The sequence below is a fragment of the Cyprinus carpio genome, chromosome B4 (assembly GCF_018340385.1).
Source record: "Cyprinus carpio isolate SPL01 chromosome B4, ASM1834038v1, whole genome shotgun sequence".
Lineage (NCBI taxonomy): Eukaryota > Metazoa > Chordata > Actinopteri > Cypriniformes > Cyprinidae > Cyprinus > Cyprinus carpio.
Window position 1 is genome coordinate 9,610,107 of NC_056600.1, and position 19,661 is coordinate 9,629,767.

The window sequence follows — 19,661 nt, forward strand, 5'->3', positions numbered from 1 at the left end:
AATATAAAACAGAACGACTGCCTACACTGTTATTACTTTCTGGATAATTGTAACCTGTCTTTTAACCATTAGACTGATGACTCCACTGTGTTTTCAAATGGTCTTCAACCTCATTCTCCTCTCTCTGAGTGATTTCTTTCAGCGCCAATCCCACAATGACGTCCTGCTTCAAGGACTTTTACAGATCTGGCATCAATCAATAACACCACAAAACAGGTCAGTTTTTCAATCTCTCCCAGCGATAAATGAATAATAAGAGGTTGTTTAATTGTGAACGGTATGCGTCTGAATGCAGGATATTGATGGGTTGTGCTCTAGATAAAAGATGAAAAAACATTTAATTCATTCAATACAATCCTGACAGTCTGAGGCTGGAGAGAGAGTATGTGTACGTATGTCAAGGCGGAAACATTAATCTAGCTTTCAAGAGAAAGCCCGAGCATCACACCAGCCACGGACTCCAGTGTAGTTCATTGTCCACTGGCATGTAATGTGCATGCTAAATCGACGCTTCCTTAATGTCATGTTTTGAGAGGGCAAAGTCCTTATATAATGAGACATGTAACATGAATAAGCTCATAACAAACACTGGCAAAATTTGGAATGATTTTTTTAAAGATTGAATTGTGTATTTCTTCCTCTGAAAGAGCCTGAGTCATGGTTTTATAGGGCCATTAACAAACAAACCAAGCCCATTTTTTACCCAGCTACCTACTGACTTCCACAGAACAATGTACTTAACCCTTGTGCTATGCTGATATTCCTTTACCTAATTTGGTGTTCCCAGTCTAAAATGACCGGCATTTAAAAAAAAAAAAAAAACGAAAGCTTGCAAGTCTCTCATTTTGTGACGTTGTCACCAAACTGGTTTTCTTTCATTTAGCACAGGTTTTGTATTTCTTTTAGGAACTGATTGATTCTAGGCCGCATTTATTTGAGTTGCACCTCAGTTTTTGAGTGAAAAAAAACATTATTTTTGGATAATCTTGACAATGTTCATTCTAAAACTGAAGTACATAAGCTCAGATCAATCAATTGGTTCCAAATCAATTGATCAATCAGTTCCAAAAAGAAAAACACTCCGTGAGCTAATAGAAAGGAAACAAGTTTGAAATAAAAAGATAGAATATAATACTTGAAAATAATATTTTAATATGAAAGGAAATTTAAGCAATTTTATATAGGTTTGTTTTTTGATCCAGGAACACCACAAGTGTAACAAGGTGGAAATATGGAGACAAAATACATACATGCATAAATGAGGATTCTCTCCAGTTCAAAATTTAGTTTTGTGGTTTTGTGGTGAGTAGCCCCGCACACACTAAAATCTCATTTGTCCAAAATCTTTCTCTTATACATCTTTCTGTTATATATTTTCTCATTGTATTATTATAAATAGTAGTGTCACATTGCAAAATATTTTTACTTTAGTTGTGGACAAATGGTGTGCCTGGTCTAAACAAAACAAAAACAACCTATAAAAATGAATAATAGAAACAAAACATATACAAATAAAACTAACCAAAAATAAATAAAACTAATTTAAAAAATATATATAGAACAATTAAAATAACCAAACAAAAAAACATCATAATGTAAAAATTTATAAAAATAAATAAAATGTATCAAGAAAAAAAAATGTTCCACAAAAATCATGCACATTTTCTTATACATGCATGCATACATACAAACAATAGGAAAGTTCCGATACATTGTTGATGCATTTTTCCTTTAAATGCACTGTAATCCAGCTTTTTCAGGAGGATTACCTGACATACAAAGCCAAAGCCCGGAGGCATACCACACCAGAAACACACACAAAAACCACACGCACACTCTCCTGTGTTTGCTCTGCTTCACCATTGGCCACTAAAACAGTGATGTAACAATGTCTTGTCATTTTCTCAGAGCTCAAGTACGAAAAGCCAATTACTGGAAGTTCCTCCAAAGTTACTCAACTCTACATCGCAAAACATGTTTTCTCCAATCTTCCCGGGGGCATAATTTGTCTGCATAGCGAAGCGCACACACATTCACCGCTGTTTGCCCAGGACCACATGGGAAAGGAGGCGTGACCCATTGGCACGTACATCAGAGTTACAGCTTGATCTTGCGTTGACATTTTATTTTCTCTCTCTGTTTTACAGCTTTATTCACCTTCATATTAGGCCTGGCTCACAGTTAAACTTCCACTGTTTCCGCCGTCACACACAAAAGCATACAGCCAGAGCAGGTACTCTCTCTACGTCAATGCACTGAGACGTGGCACTGCAATGGAATGGCTAACAGCTGCCCAGATTGAGTTACCTTCCTTTTGACGTACTTTCAGCTCTCAGTCTCTCTCTCTCTCTCTCTCTCTCTCTCTCTCTCTCTCTCTCTCTTTCTCACCCACACATACGCATACACACAATTAGTGCCTTATCTGTCCAACACAATATTTTCAGATCCTACTGAGCTGCCTAGCAAAATAGGGCATCATAGTCGTGGTCACAACTTGAGAGATTTTGCCGAAAATCAAAGGCAGCATCACAAGAAGAATAATGCAATCTCAGTTTTGACAAGCTCGTTCCATCCCCACAAAATTCAAGATGTTGGGATGAGTAAAACATACTTCATTCATTACTGAAAAGTATCAAAACTGAAGTTAAAATGGATTGCTTACCTGTATTTTTATATGCCGTTAGCTTAGCAACATGCTAACGTCAAGCTCTTGGAATTTCACCTTTCATGCTTTGCATTATGTGCTATGTTGCGTAGCTAGTTGAGTTGATGCTCATGTAAATCATTCAAATTATTTCAGTGAGGGTGCTACCTTTTGAAATCATTTGTGTATGTAGCTCACCAGGTTTTGGGACAGAGCTAATCTCTGACTTATTTCTCCCACACTCACACAAACAATGGTACATCCACAAACACACGTCGCAGTTTCCAACAGCAATACCTGTCATTTAAGGATTACATCTTACCTTAACTTGGATAACCCACTGTTCACCCCAACAGCCTCTTTCACAGGTCTTACAGCATTTAAAGACATACAGGCATCCCTCCAAAGCTCCAACCGCCCCGTGACCCAGAAAGCACCTGCCCCGGGACCACCAATACAGTCACACTGGAAAATAGGAAAAGAAAAATCACATAAAGCTTGTGTTCTATAACAGAGGGTGTGTCTCTGTAAGCCCTCCCAATCACACACAAATACATTAAAAAAATGAAAAAGGAAGCACACACCCTTAAGAAAGAAAATCAGAAATCTGGCGCTCCTATAAAGGAAGAGAAACTCTAGCTCTCATCCTCTCGCTGGCACTGGTGCTGCTTTCTTCAAAACACAAGCCCCCGTAAGTGCACAGCACCGTGTAAAATCCAAGAGTTCACAGTGTCAACATTACTATGAGACTTGTAGCCAAGATTCTGGAGGCTGGAGTTTGGGTGGTAATGGTGAGATTTGGGCTCTACAGGTAGGCAAGTGCAGCTCACACTTTTCACAATGGTCCCATTAGCTATGGCAAGACCTATATTGTGTCTCATAGACAGCACTGAGATTACAGAGAGTAAATATCTACAACACTGGACTTTACTGACAAAAAGCCATAAAACATGTATCTTATTTTTGGGTGAACTGTCCCTTTAAATCAGATTTGTCACCTGTTAACCTCATATTTTTCTTGCTATCTCTCGCCAACTTCTCAAATTATAATGTCACTGCACTCAAGTCTGTTATCATGTTTTTCATTAAATTTATTTTCTAAAGTCTAAATTATCATTAACATACACTTTCATTCAAAAGTTTGGGATCAGTAAGACTTTTAATGTTTTTTATGGAGTCTCTTATGCTGATCAGGGATGTATTTATTTGATCAAAAAAAGGAAAAAAACTGTATTATTGTGAAATATTATTGCAATTTCTAGTATTGGGTTCCTATTTTAATATACTTCAAAATATAATTTATTTATGTGATGCAGCGCTAATTTTCATCAGCCATTTAGTTTGCAACATTGATAAAAATCAGCATATTAGAATGATTTCTGAAAGATTACATGACACTGAAGACTGGAGTAATGATGCTGAAAATTTAGCTTTGCTTCACAGGAATAAATTATATTTTAAAGTATATTACAATAGAAAACTGTTATTTTAAATTGCAATAATTTTCTGTATTTTCGATCAAATAAATGCAGCCTTGATGATCAAAATAAACTTCTTAAAAAAAAAACATTAAATCTTACTATTTATAAGAATTATAATTATAACATATATCTCAAAAATTCGTTAATTTTGTCTTTTTATCTCTCCTAAGTCATTTAAAAGTAGCAAACTGACTTAACAAAACAGACTTGAAGTCTTCTGAGCGATAAAAGAGCAATAACATCCCTCAGTCTGGATTCCCCTAATACACACACAAACACATTCACAGATATTCCTCACCCGCCTCTTTACTCATTCTCATTCAGCTTTGAATGCTAAGAAACATGGCAGCGTTTAAATGTCGACCCGGTCACACACTCCACTCATACTCAAACACTGAGTAACTGTAATAGTGGCTCCCAAGCCTGTTACCGTGGAGACCAGGGAGGAGAGGGAGTCTGCTTCAATCCTGAATCCTTTGCGGCCCTCTTTGTTCCAGCTGTGCATGACACATTCGTCTCCTAACTCATTTTAAGCACATGTACATATCAGAGAATGGAAAAACCACTCACCTGCAGCCTTTTTCGTCCTGATCTTGCAACATTAAAACTATCATTGATTAAACTCGGGCCTGACCTAGAATATTTCAGAGGCTGTGACATCATCTTTCGACGTCAGCATGAGTCTCATTAGAGCCTGTGGTGATTAAGGCGCCTAGTAGTGCTGAAATATGAGTTAACGTGGCGCTAATGAGCGTGAACTTTTCAAACACTTCTACCATGAATCAGCACAGCGGACAGAATAAGGTCTTCAAGAATGCAAACACACACAAAGTTTCTGTATGCAAATATGTGCTCTTTCAACAGTACACTGTCATATGTACACAGCAAATGAACTTCTGGTGACGCATTATGGAGCAACCATGAAATATGGTACCAGTCAAAACTTTGAACACACCTGACTGAATTTGCTTCTCGCATTCTTAAAGGGACAGTTCATCCAAAAAAATGAAAAATGTGCCCTTTTGTCCATACAAAGTCAGTGGGGTCCAATCCTACATTGTTTTGGATCCCACTGATTCAATCTCTAGCTGGAGTCCCCATGAGCTCATCAGAGGGCACCCCATCCTGTACCCTTTACCATTCACCCCGGACTCCATTTCCTATACTCCTTTGCCTGGACACATCATCAATTGCAATCACCTGTCTTTCATCGGATCTCATCATCAGTTCACAGCTGTCTCACATTATAAGAACTTTAAAAGTAGCACACACACACTCTCTGACTTTGCTGGTGACTGAATGTTTAGCCTCCCATTGTCTTGCCTTCCGTGTTTCCTGATTATCGTGTATTGATTCTGGACTATTTCCATGTTTTTGATCTTTGCTGCCTGCCCTGACCATCGCTTGTTTATCTGGATTACTCTTTTGCCTTTTCCCTGCTGTCACCCATAGAGTTCCACTTTATTTCAAAATATCTTCTTTTGTGTCTCACAGAAGAAAGAACATCATACAGGTTTGGAACAACATAATGACAGAATGTTTCATAGTTTTAATGAATTAACTATCATTTTAAATTGTCGAAATCAGTAATACATAAGAATAAGCAGGTGTGTCCAAACTATTGACTGGTAGTTTGTACGTGGGTGGTGATAAAGATGGTAATAAAGCTGATAAAGGTTTACAGGTGGGCAGGTGGACGTAATGGGTCAAGGTTCATCCTGGCCACACCTACAGCTGCATTCAGCAACAGTCCTTCTATGAGCCAAAGCGTGGGCAGATGCCACAAGACAATCCAGCACAATGGATAAAATGCAACTTATGTGCATGACAAAATGAGATCAAAAGTAAAACGACAAAAACCTGATAGTCATTCAGCAGTCTTATTGGAATCATCCCAAACAGGAAACTGTATTTAAATACTTTACATTGTTCAAACTGTTCTATAGGAATGCACTGACATTTCTGAAAGCAGACTTTGTTTGAAACGATACTATGGGAATGTATGTTTACATTTCTTAAAGTAGACTTTAAGGTTAGTTAAATTATGCTCAGAATAAAGTAACGTTAAAATTTGAAACAAGCTGAAGAACATCACCTTAACATTCTTGTTTTAGTTTCTATTCCTGTAGCTCGACTGATGCAAACAATATTTAGATCATAAGTTGGATTCTCTGGGTAGACTCATACTGAAAAGATAAACCTGTGAGTCACCTTGTATATTAGTATCTGCTCAAAGAATCTGGTTAGAAATGTGCTGTTTATCTAGTTAAACACCAACAAGCTACTTACTCGAATGCCAGTACACCTGTATGCTGAAGCCTGAGAAACACACTGTACTGACATCAGACACAAGCGCACCCACAATATCTCAGTAAAAGCTTCAAAATCACAGATCAATGATTTACCGATTTTAAAAGTAACACTCACTGTCACGCAGACATCTCCTGACTTCATTCACCATCCAACAGCAACTGAGAGAATCCAATAAGTTCCTGTGAAGGAACCTTGCTGCTCTACTTTCCACAACAGAGTGATCCAGAGCAGCCTCTCCTGTTACTTTCACTCACTGCGTCTGTGTGTGTGTGTGTGCGTTTTGCACAGTCATATACGACACATCCAGTCAAGCGAATCCTGCCAAGTGAGTCCGCAGGCAAGCCAATCTCACTTTCTCTCTGTTCCTCCTCCCTCGCCTCTTCTCTCTCAGCCTCTCTTTCAGTAAATGCTTCATGTGTCATCCATCAGGCACTAATTCATTTGTACTGTAGCCTCAGTACTAATGAGGCCACTGGGGTGTGCTGTTTCACAAGGTTCCTTCGAAAACAAGTGGTTGGTTACGCAGGAACGTTGTTTTGAGGTTGAGGACACATCGCTTTGAGGTTGCTGAAAGGGAAAAGGCAGGGCCAGTGGAAATGGATGAGCTCAATCAAAAACAACTTGTCACCGCAACAGATGTTTTGAAGAAAAATGTCTTTTTTTCACCACACTTGCAGCTTGTAATTATCTGGAAAGCTTGAGGGAATTTTTTGCCCAAACTAGTTGTAGAATAAACACTGCTGCTTCAGTAAAAACTAATGAGCTGTAGTTTAGAATCAGAAGGTGCCTTTGCAAAATTCAAGGCATGGAGAATTCATTATGGCAATATAGGAATGCTCATAACCTGAATTACACATCAAGAGCAATACTCATCTAGGTTAGGCTGCGTGTTATAAGTAACTTATTCACACTGAAAGTGAAACTTATGATCGCAGCCAATCAGAACTTTTGAGATACAGAATTTTTAACCAATGATGTTTATAGTGGGCGGGGCTACATAATTAGAACCCAACTGAGTGACAGAACATCCTGTTGCTTGGGACTTCTTGTGTTTGTGGCTAGCTTTGTTATGTAACGCTTTTTTTTGGAAACAACGTAACATTTATTCAGACCATAAGCATGCAGCGAAACTGCAAATGCAAAATAAAACATGCTTAATTAGTTGACTAAAAAAAGAAAGGCACATGACTGAGCACAAATTTCCCGGCAGAGCTAATTCTGAGATTGGAAAATGAAAGTTTAATAACTGTAAATGACAGGCAGACCATCTCTCTCTCAGTTTCTCTCTGACTCTTTTGTTACTCAAGGGGAATTCCACAAGTGCACATGCTCATCGCCGCCACAGAATGGATCCAGTAACAGGAAAGTGGTCATTCTTGCAGGTGCCGCTACCACTCACAGCATAGGAATCCGGTGGCAGACCTCACACAAGGGCAGACGGAGTCAACAGTGGCGCCGCACTGCGACGAGATCACAGGCTTGGATGCTCGACTCATACTACGGTCATTTCCCTCAACTCGCAGGAATGTGAGGGTAAGAGTGTGCGCGTGTGTGATGTACACTCCTCTAGTCTTGCTCCGCTGACCCTTCACCCCGTCCAGCATCCCATCCTCTGTCACGAGTGACTGAGTTACTTGATCCTCCACTTTCACTCACCCTAATTTATCCATCACTACCCACAACCCTTTAGCAACTCTCTCAGTAGGAATCTGCCAAAATGGGCCACTTCCTCCTTGTCCTCCTGCTGCTTAACAAACCCTCATCCTTTGACACGCTGTTATCTCAGGCCCTCCAACATCACAACAAGACCTCCCACGGGAATCCACCATCAGTTTTACTGTAATTATCACTCCTATCTGGCCATAAAGAGTGAAAATAGCTATTGAAGATATGATTACAAATGAGATTTTGTATAAAAAAAATTCATTCTATGTCTATATATCCTTCACAGACATATGCTGCTGTGTTTTAGGATAAAAATGCATAAATACTCTGTATGTATCAAACGATCTATAATAACAGAAAACAATAGTGATCAAGTAAGGAAAGCAGTTACTCACACTTGTATGGTGAGACATCAGATCCAATATAGTCTGCACAGATTTGTCTTTTAGTATTAAATCTTCCTGAAAATCCTGTGTCAAACTGTGCCTAGTTTGTAAACGAATCGGCGGTAAAATTAAGTGAACAAAGTTCTTTCTGACGTAGTCTGGCACTTCATTAAAAATAGTTTATCAAATAAAGTTGCGTTTGCTGCTCTTGTCATTTACCTACTAAGTGTATGAATTGGTGGGTGGGGCTAAACAGGCAGCGACGTAGAATTGGTGGGTGGGGATAAATATTACATATTTAAATATTTATACATTTTTCTTAAATTTACTGTTAATCAGAAAGTTTGAAATCAGCAGATCTTGTTGAAAATAAATGATTTTGTTTGTTTTTGTTGTGGCAGACAGCTATTAGTGGGAACGCCCTATTAGCCTGCCGTTCCCCTGTAATCAATTCTGATTGGTTGAGAGGGTAACAGTTTGAAGGGTTTATCATGGCATCAGCAACCACAAACACATCAGAAGTCTGTTTTGAGATCCGTCTGGCTCTCCTTTTTCCACACTTTGCTCTTCTCACCAAAAACTATCAACGGTGAATCTTTTCTATCGCCACTCAGCCATCAACTGCTGCTCATCAGAAGTAAAGGTGTGGTATGGGACAATGCCAGAATGCCATTATGACCAGGTTTCACAACACGTACAATCACGCAAAAGCTCGCCCACACATCCGCAAACACACACACACACATTCCTGACGTTCCACACACACATACACACACATCAGGTAAACAAACGAGCCATTGCACACACAGGGCATTTATCATTCCTGTTGGCAGAGGAATTTTTTGGATCACCTGTGCAGACTACATAGTGACCCCTGAAAACATAGCAAAGACACATCATTCGCATAAGTTTGCCAAGACTAGTATCACTGCATAACAGTGTCCTGGCAACTGCCCAAACACACTCGTCTTATCCAACTAACCTTGACTAGACATAGCATAACTTTGATACACACACAAGAATCTCCACACCAACCTTCTTCACAGTGCAAAAACGCTCTCATCTGAAAGTCAATATTTATATATTTTCCTGTGCTAAAGATCAAGAGCATCCATTATCCAGCAAATTATGTAACTTTGTCAGATAACAGACCTTCAAGCTCTTCATTTGTTGAATAATTGAAGCCCTGAGATGTTTATTCATCTGTAACCATAGAGATAAACACATACAATATACAAGTATGAGATATATTTCTGAGTCTTAATATTTAGGCTTTAGCAGTACAGACTAAAGACCAAACGATCTTCGATACCAATGCAGCAGTCAAACACCTGTCCTTTACATTTTTAATAGTGCTTCCCCACACTGTAAAAAAAAAAGAAGAAAGTCCCGTTAAAAAAATGGTAAATGACTGGCAGCTACAGCTGCCAAACAAAAAATGCTAAATTAAAGTAAAACATCATAATTGAAACAAGTAAAAATCTGTAAAATAATTGTTTTTTCTGTAAAACCTTTAATAAAAATTTCTGTAAAATTGTTTTTGCACTTCATTTCAATTAAGATATTTTACTTTAATTTTACAGTTTTTGTTTTAAAAACGTCTATGTTATAAAAATGTTAATTTTTTTACGAGGTTTTTATTTCAGTGCATGCAAAACTTGCGACAATGCTGTTAGATTGTTGTAATTGGTTGCAAGAGATTGATTACTGTCACAAGTCAGAAGTTTAATATGATATTCTGGTCCCTCTTTAAAGAACAAACGGTTTAATACTTGGGGTTTGTAAACCTTTAACGTGTGGAAAAATAGCTATGCTTGTCTTAGCAAGCACCAACGCAATTACAGTTTGTGCAAGAACATACATACATGTAAATATAACCCCCTATTTCAGGGTTACAAGAAAGCCGCTTCTGTCTAAGGTGTATAATTTTAACACTCCACTGACGTTTATAGGCGTCCATGCTGTATAATCAAAAAGAATATTAGAATGTCAGTCATACTTCCACATGCAACAGCACACATTACAGGTCCTCTAGCATCAACGTGTAAAATGAAAAATAACACACGCATACATACCTTGCAGAGACATTTTCATGCACTTGACATAATCTGAAGTGCTCTCCTCCTATGAGGTCAAGTCCTGCCATAGCGCTCTGACTCCCATAAAACTGATGAGTCAGGCTCTCATCACCACAGTGATCTGTCACCATTTAGGGACGTTAACATAATGACCATCCCACTGCGCATTGTCATCTTTCAGTATGACTTGCCCGGAAGTCAAGACATTACTTTCTGAGGACGCCAAGTCAATACTAGACCGGAGGATATGACTAAATATGGATTAACTTAAGAGAACATTTTTCATCACTGTCAATGTGAGACTCCATGAGACTCATAATAATTTCACAATACTAATGAGTTAAATGCATTAGACCATATTTATAAAGAGGAGTATACATTTATTATAAATGAGCAGATCTGCATGTCCACAGAAACTTTTTTCCATCTTGCCTTTTTGGAGGAAATGGGAAACGAACCAAGACGGATTTGATATTTACTATTAGGTGAAAAGGTGCAGTGAGTCTGTGTGGGCTTATATATTATTTTTAATATATTAATACATTTTCTTTTAAAATATGTTTGCTTGCCAAGGCTAAGCATACTTCAGTACTTAAAAGAAAATGAAAATTCTGTCATTACTCACCTCCGTGTCGTTCCAAACCTGTAAGACCTTCGTTTATCTTCTGATCACAAATTAAGATATTTTTGATGAATTCCGAGAGCTCTTTGTCCCTTCCATAGACCACAACGTATATGTAATACTCTCCAAAATGGCGCTATAGAGTGACACGGAGGAGACGAATTGTTGAATAAAGTCATTATTTTTTTTTGTTTTTTGTGCATAAAACGTATTCTCGTGGCTTCGTAACATTACAGTTGAACCACTGATGTCACATGGATTATTTTAACGATCTCCTAGCTATGTTTCTGGGCCTCGATCGTGTAAGGATCCTTGCTGTCTATGCAGGGTCAGAGAGCTCTCGGAATGCATCAAAAATATTTAAATTTGTGTTGATGAACAAGGGTCTTATGGGTTTGGAACGACATGAGATTGAGTAATTAATGACAGAATTGTCATTTTTGGGTGAACTATCCCTTTAACTGAATAGTCCAGCCTGGGCCTGATGGTTGTAAAACACTTTTGGCATACCGAACAATTACCACCGTAACCACTGGAGAACGCCCATCCTGTGTGTGTACGTATGCCGACGAGATGCCAGTTAGCACCAAACCAACCCATCCTTGCCATCCCAGCGTGTCTGCCAAAAGTAGCCTTTCCCCAGGGTGCGCTGCCTCCGCTGTGCCACTAATGACGCCTGGTATTAGCCTGGTCTTTGCCGTGCTCTTAATAGGCTCATTAAAAGGCCTGTCACTGCTGAGCGGTCCCCCAGCTCTGGGTAATGACACTGCAGCAGTGGATCACACATACACACACATGCACACCGCCATGTTTTCATTATAACAGAGTGCTTTCTCATTCTCACTGGCATTTAAGCTCAGAAAGTGTCTGAACTTTCGGCTTGGCTCTGGAGATTGCAAACAGTAACAGGATTAAGAGGAGCCTGTGGGTCCTAAATCAATGACTGTGGATGGGGACTCGTCAGAATTTGTTCAGAGAGCATAACTACAAAGCATTAAAGGGATAGTTCATCTAAAAATGAAAAGATTATTCCATACCTGTATAAATTACTTTCTTCTGTGGAACATAATATTTTGAGAAGATACTTTGGACACCAAAAGTCAATGGTCTGTGACAGGATTGGGTGAGCTATCTCTTTAAGTGTAATTTTTTTTAAATAAAGTTGACCGAGTGTTGACACTACCATCTTGTGGTTAGTAAAAAAAACTACATGACAGATCAGAACTAGGTGGTTAAAGGGATAGTTCACCCAAAAATGAAAATTCTGTCTATTACTCACCCTCATGTTGTTCCAGACCCGTTAAGACCTTCATTCATATTTTGATCACAAATTAAGATATTTTTGATATCAGATAGCCCTCTGACCCTCCACAGACAGCAAGGATATTACCACGATCAAGGCAAGGAAACGTAGTAAGGACATCGGTAAAACAGTCCATATGGCATCAGGGGTTCATCCGTAACTTTACAAAGCAGCGAGAATACTTTTTGTGTGCAACAATTCTTCTCCCGAAGTTACCGTCTCCTGCCATTTTGGAGAGTACCCCAGAACGTAATCAACGCAATCAGCGTTGTTTATGTTCAGCATGTCCTCGCTTTCTACTGAACGTAAACAACGCTGATTACATTCTGGGGTACTCTCCAAAATAATGGAAGATGGTACCTCGGAGAGAAGAATTGTTGTTGTTGTTGTTATTGTTTTCTTTGCGCACAAAAAGTATTCTCGCTGCTCTGTAAACTTACGGTTGAACCCCTGATGCCACATGGACTATTTTACCGATGTCCTTGCTACGTTTCTGTGCCTTGATCGTGGTAGTATCCTTGCTGTCTATGGAGGGTCAGAGAGCTCTCAGATTTCATTAAAAATATCTTAATTTGTGTTCTGAAGATGAACAAAGTCTTACGGGTTTGGAACAACATTAGGGTGAGTAATTAATGACAGAAATTTCCTTTTTGGATGAACTAACCCTTTAAAGAAAATATGAAAGGTGTTCCTCTGTGAAAACTCACCACCGTGATGCTAGAGTGTCATATGTTATTGCAGAGGCATTGCTATGCAGTTGCTAAGGTTTTCTGAGTAGCTTTTATCATATTGCTATGCTACATGCCTAACTCTGTGTATCAATAATATTCAGCTGGTATTCCCCAGGTTCCTATGGGTATTTTTCTGATTTTTTTTCTCATTCGAAAGACAAAAAAAAATTCCCATAATCAAATATAAATGTACTAGCACAACTCTGATATGAATTGCTTTGAAGTATTATTCAATCGGTAACAAACACACAAAAAAATAAAAATAAAAAATAAATATGAATTAGACACGCACTCATAATACTCAAGATTAGGTGTTTTTGTTGAAATCACTAACCCTAAATAATAGTACTATTAATAGGTCTGACTACACTAGGTTTAAACTGTCAGTTTGCAGCTGCCAATGATGATTGACACTCTAGCTTAGGGAAAATCGTGCTGGTCAGCCTATACAACAAGACAGGCTTATCTTGCATGTCAGTCCATGGCCTGGTAATTGCTGTCATAAAGTAAAGACAGAATGAATAAGTCACAGAATAATAGAGTGAAACAGGAAACTAATTTAGCTTTTGTTTAAATGGAGAAATAGTTTTGTTCACTTTTTTCGGGGGATCTCTGTGACATTTTCTGGACACACGTGATTCTTGTTTATCATTGCAGTGCCTCTTGGCAAACACAGAGCTGAACATTGTGTTCTTGAGTGTCTTTTTACAACAACCATCAGCCGGCCAAAGAATGTTCTTTTTTGGCGTCACCTTCGCCCCTGCATCAACAGGACTTCAGGTTTCTCTGCTTCTCTTAAAGTGCATATTGCAAGTTAAAGACCCATTGAGTCAATGTATAGAAAAATAATGTAGGAACTAGTTTTTCTTTAAAATATACTTCTAAATATGCTACTTGAGGCTTCTGGAGTTGTTTTTGTGAGAATATTTTACTTCTGCATCTGAAAAGTACCAAAACTGGAAGTGATGTAACAGGAGGGAGTGCCATCAATTAAAACAATAGGAAAATAGTGGATCACAATGACAGTCCAGACGCTGAAGAAATTGTAAATGTTTATTCATACTCGTATAACGGACCACAGCCATACAATTATGAGCCTGCTATATGGCCAAGAGAGCAGGGACAGGCTAGGATTATTAATTAAAGTTTATCCATGCCATTAATCCTGGTGACCATAAACACGACTACGATTAACTTTGCTAAGAGGTCTTTATGTCCATGCAAAGAGAGAATTGCTATTCATCCCTTTTACTTCGCAATAATAAAAAAAAAAACATCAGCACAGAGAGAACATACAGAGATGTTTTTTATTCACCATAATCTACAGAATAGGTAGAAAACTGAAACCATAGGAGTAATAGCGAATTGCGCTTTTGGATCATATTTTAGGATTTTTTCTATTTAATTATCTTTAAATCATTTAAAGGTTTACTCCACCCCAAAATGAAAATTTTGTCATTAATCACTTACCCCCATGTCGTTCCAACCTGTAAAAGCTTCGTTCGTCTTCGGAACACAATTTAAGATATTTTGGATGAAAACCTGTAAGCAAATGACCATAAAATTAACAACCAAGTAAATTACACTGTCAAGGTCCAGAAAAGGATGAAAGACACCATCAGAATAGTCCATCTGCCATCAGTGGTTCAACCGTAACGTTATGAAGCAACAAGAATACTTTTTGTACACGAAGAAAACAAAAATAAAGACTTAATTCAACAATTTGTCTCCTCTGTCTCTCGCCATCACCGTAGCACAGTGCATGTGAATTTACTCTTTGAAATATCATCATTTATGTGTCATGTGAAAAACCCAGCACCCCCCCCCCCCCCACACACAAAACACGGAATTTTTTTTTTACATGCGCATACTGCACAAATATAGAGTTTTTCACTGTTTGCACATAATAACCACTCTCCTACACGGTTTTTCTTTGTTTTTAACAGAATTAATATTTATCCATATATACACACAAACCGCTGTGCCTTGCTGCTCATATTTATCACACAGTAAAAATGCCCCTCCCCGCGCCCAAAACGGGTTGCCTGTGGATGAGTATCCAAAACAAGGACTGGTGGGAGGTTGTCCTGCTCCACTTCACAGCTGCCGAGTTAAAGGAGAGTTTTATAATGACAGGACACGCATTTATACAACACTGTTCAAAAGGAAGAACCGCTCGTTCCGCATGTCATACTTCATTATGCTATTTCTGCATCATTGCACATGTGCAGTCCTTTCAGTTACAGGGTTCAATCTGATCGAGTGTTTACATGCACTCTCAATTGTATTAGAAAAGGAATAAAGCATCCCTTTCAATCCAATCGAAATTTCATTCTGATCGCGCTCAATCTGATCGATTAAGGTGTTTACATGAAGGCTTTTCAGTCCGATTGAGGTGTCAATCCAATTACAAACAGATTTGGATGCATGTAAACATAGCCACTGTGAATAAAAAAACATCTGTGTGGAGTTTGTATGTTCTCTCTGTGTTGATGTTTTTTTATTATTATTATTGTGAAGTAAAAGGAATGAATAGCGATTCTATCTCTTTGCATGGACATAAATACCTCTTAGCAAAGTTATTCATAGTCGAGTTTGTGGTCACTGGCGCAGATAAACTTTAATTAATAATCCTGGCTTGTCCCTGCTTTCTTGGCCACATAGCAGGCTCATAATTGTGTGGCTGTGGTTGTTATACGACTATGAATAAACATTTACAATTTCCTCAACTTCCGAACTGTCATTGCGATCCATTGTTTTTCTTTTGTTTAAATTGACCATACTCCCTGTGGTTACGTCACTTCCGGTTTGCTGCTTTTCAGATGCAGAAGTTAAATTTTCTCACAAAAAAGACTACAGAAGCCTCAAGTAGCATATTTAGAAGTATATTTTAAAGAAAATCTAGTTCTTACATTATTTTTCTATACATTGACTCAATGGGTCGCTAACCTGCAACATGCACTTTAACTTTATTGTCTTTTCTCTCTTATTCTCTATTTCTTTCCCATATATAAATGTTCTTAAAATGAAGCTTCTGTAACCTCTTATGTAATCTCATTTGAAAAGTAACAGCACTTTATTGTATGATTTATGGTATCCCTCTTGTCTGTAGCACAACTTATGTGTCAACTCCATCTTTGTATCCATATTTAAAAGACATATTCCCTCACCACAATTTGTCTTCACTTTGCATTTACATATTTCTGAATCATCTCCCCACATATCTTCTTTGTTACTGCTTTGGTGTTTCCATTTATCTTTGAAAACTCAATTCAAAACCTCACGTCAAGTGATAAAAACAACACTCTCAGACTACACACGTCACAAACTTTGATCTGGCTTTGAGTACAGGACACTTTTATATGTGCCGTAAGCGCAGCGAGGTAGAGATTCAAAGCGTTTCATTTTTGCACAACTGTAGCGAGGCCTCAGTCCCCCGGAAACCCCAGAGAGCACATTGCTTTCCTAAGAAAGCGGTAAAATCCCCACAGGAGGTTTGGCATTCAGCCAGGGACGCGCCATCCAACCACAAACAAAATATGCTTGAGGGACATGTCATTCAGCCAATCACGGCGCTCAGTCATCCTGAAGCCGACCTATTGTGACAGATTAATTTCAGTAGTACTGTTCACAGCCCTTCCTCTGCCTTTCTCACTGTGCGTGATATCCTAACCACATGCAGACAGAGAGTGGTGAACTTATTGACTTCACTACAATCTTTTGTAGTACTCTTTCATAGTTTGAGAGACTTTGAAAAACAACTTATCTCCTAATACAAAAATAGAGTTAGAAACAAATGAGGCATTCGTTGACATTATAAGAGCATTGTTGCATAAAATGAAAGGGAATAGCAGCTTAAATAAGGAAGAAATGTTTAAATTCATATAGAATTTTCTGAATTTTGAAGACTTTTAAATCCTATCAGTTTGAGACTTTTAGATCTTTGAAACAGGGGTGTGAGATTTAATACAGACTATTTCTCTTAAAAAAAAAACCTTTAAAATCTCAATTTCATTGCTGTGTAGGAGAAACAACTGAGACAAAGACAGAAATATTTATATTACATCCAAGCTGTAGGAATCGTCATGTTGTACAGTTGTTTTCAGCTGCTGTTTAATTTGTGAACATGACATAACTTGACAAATGACATAACAGAGAATACAATGAGCATGTTGTCTTTCCCATACTCTGAGTAATTTTGTCCGAGTTTAATCTCATTTTACGTAATTTGTAAAAATCACCTCAGAAGTATGCATATGCAAATCTGTTTAAATTCAACAACCCACAAATGTGTCAAGATCAATTCTCTGAAGGAAGTCAGGAGTGTCAGCCCATGTGAGCGTGAATGTCCCAGACATATAAACACTCCAGCACAAGCCAACAGTGGGGATAAAAAAACACACAGGACAGATCAAAACAATGTGTGCGGACGATGTGTACTCACCTCCGGCTCTCTCTCCTCTCTCTCTCACTATCCATTCAGCCACATTGACAAGCAGGTGCTAGAAAGAGAGCAGACAAGTGTTCATTGCTGTTTCCCCTCATCAAATGAGCGATCACATCACTCTCTCTCTCTCTTGTCTTCTCGTTCTCTGTTTCAATGCGCTGCATCTGTTTCTCCCGGTAATGAAACTGTTGACACACACACACACGCACATTGCGCAGGTACAGCTGTGCAACGTTTCCAGTGAAGTTCTCTAAAGTCCAGTGTCTTGTGTGGTGCTCCTTTGAATAACTATTTTTATGACCTGTTGCCCAATGATTCATGCTGGTTGCACAACCAGGCAAAGTGCACAGCAGTACACATCTGGAGTAGTACACACGTTCAGTCAAACACACAACTGTGACAATGGGTCAGCAAACTCCCACACAGAGATGGAGCAGGTAGAAACCAGCTCAGGCTGAAGTTTATCTGGCCGACTTATGGCAGGAGTGATCGACTCGATCTAGTCTGTATGTTGAGACTTGTACATGTGCGTGCCGTGAAAGAATCGGATGTGATGGCATGAAAGTTTAGGGAGTAATTTGATTCTCATTCACATTGGCCAATTTGAGTTGGGCTGATGCAATTCAGTGTCATGTTTAAACACAACAACAACAACATCGCAAGAGAGAAAACAAGTTTCTAGAAGGGGAAGACGTTGAATTGTGTTCCAAGAAAAGTTCTAGGAAGTTTTGATGCCCAGATTCAGCTGTAGCCGATTATCTTTAGAATGGAAGTAACTGTTTCACAGTTAAAATGGCAATTGGCTTTGCTCCAAAGTGTTAAGGGAATGAACTGGGATCAATACATGTTAAACTCTATTGACAGCATCAAACAGAAAATTGACTACTGTGTCATTTCTCAATTTGTAAAACAAGCCAAAAACGTGTTAACCGTAATGCATTTACAGTGGAAGTCAATAGTGCAAGGCAATGTGCAGTGTAAATGTAGGTGTTTTGAAAGTTAAGTCCTTGACTTGAACGGTATACATGTTTACATGAGACTAGGGTTACAAAATAGTTTACTAACCAATTTTCTTGACGCAACCAATGTTGGGCAGTAGCTAGTTAGTTATTAGTAACTAGTTGCAGCAATATTACTTTTTGCAGTATCTAGTAGTGTAACTAATTACTAATAAGATTTCAGTAATAATATTACAGTTACCATCCATAAAACAGCTCGTTACTTAGTTACATGAGACTAGGGTGACAAAATAGTTCACTAACCAAATTTCTTGTCACAACCAGTGTTTTACTACTTGATTTTGTCAGGAGAAAAGATTATCTGAAGTTGTGGCATTACTTAACTCTTGCATTACATGGCTATTGTGTGGAAGTTGTGGCCTAGTGGTTAGAGAGTTTGACTCCTAACCCTAAGATTGTAGGTTCGAGTCTCGGGCCGGCAATACCACGACTGAGGTGTCCTTGAGTAAGGCACCGAACCCCACCGAACTGCTCCTCTTATAAATGGCTGCCCACTGCTCCAGGTGTGTGTTCACTGCTGTGTGTGTGTGTGTGCACTTTGGATGGGTTAAATGCAGAGCAGGAATTCTGAGTATGGGTCACCATACTTGGCTGTATGTCACGCCACTTCACTTCACTTCACTTACCCACCCACATCCCTCTGATCTGAAATATATTGTATTACTAATTAAAAATCTTTTTAGAAGGCGAAACATTTTCTTATGAACTTAAGTGATTTCTTTTGATAAAATACATCATGAAATATAATTGTATATGGGTAACAGAGAAATTACAGCTACAATTAACTTCAAGCTACACAATGAGATTAATACAACACCTTTACTTAAACTACGCTATCAATCTTCTGTAATAACTTCTGACTGTGATCTAGTGTTTATTTTGGTGAAATGATGGTGGAAATATATTGTTAGTAACGTTTCAGAGGAATATAGCGAGGAAGACATGCAATAACAATTTCTGTGGGGCGTGAAA

The 19,661-nt window shown here is 38.5% G+C and overlaps 1 protein-coding gene and 1 long non-coding RNA gene across 4 annotated transcripts in view; one reads left to right on the top strand and one right to left on the bottom strand.

Annotated features, from left to right (window-relative positions):
* LOC109057892 overlaps window positions 1-19,661 on the bottom strand; it is a 52,931-nt gene that overhangs the window by 7,839 nt on the left and 25,431 nt on the right. The window contains exons 2-3 of one of the 3 annotated variants that reach the window (XR_006154514.1): window positions 17,668-17,725; window positions 2,967-3,109 (exon numbers count right to left, since the gene is read on the bottom strand). This is a non-coding gene — a long non-coding RNA (uncharacterized LOC109057892). Of the gene's footprint in view, window positions 1-2,966; window positions 3,110-6,552; window positions 7,383-17,667; window positions 19,124-19,661 lie in introns of those variants that run through there. The other 2 variants (XR_006154512.1, XR_006154513.1) reach the window with 2 other exon arrangements.
* Window positions 7,919-19,661, top strand: part of LOC109057884 (muskelin-like) — a 63,698-nt gene continuing 51,955 nt past the window's right edge. Inside the window, exon 1 of the mRNA XM_042721881.1 lies at window positions 7,919-7,971. The gene's annotated coding sequence lies outside the window, so the exon portion shown is untranslated. The remainder of the gene's footprint in view (window positions 7,972-19,661) is intronic.